This window comes from Wasmannia auropunctata, unplaced genomic scaffold, assembly GCF_000956235.1.
Source record: "Wasmannia auropunctata unplaced genomic scaffold, wasmannia.A_1.0 LD335997.1, whole genome shotgun sequence".
Lineage (NCBI taxonomy): Eukaryota > Metazoa > Arthropoda > Insecta > Hymenoptera > Formicidae > Wasmannia > Wasmannia auropunctata.
In genome coordinates this window covers 118,163-118,503 of record NW_012026893.1, presented here as the reverse complement: position 1 = coordinate 118,503, position 341 = coordinate 118,163, and positions in this window count along the sequence as shown.

Genomic DNA, 341 nt, shown 5'->3' with positions numbered 1-341 from the left:
CACTCGCCTCCCACCTGTATAGCTGATGTATAGATTTAACCTTGCGAAAACGTTTCTGTACAGTAGATAAATGTCGACTGGTCTTTTTTGCGTTTTTCCAAAACTCCACAGCTCTTCTTTTATAATTGAAATCGACCGTCCCTCCTTCATCATCAATAATGCATTCTTCAGGTTCAAAATTATCTTCTTCTACTTCTACATTTGGAATATATTCTACAATTTGTGGTTCATGTGGTTCTGATGGATCGTCAAAATCAAGCTCATAATGATGTTCCAATAACACCGAATGAATATTTTGAAAATTGTTTAGAATATTAACAATTTCATCATGGACTTCGATT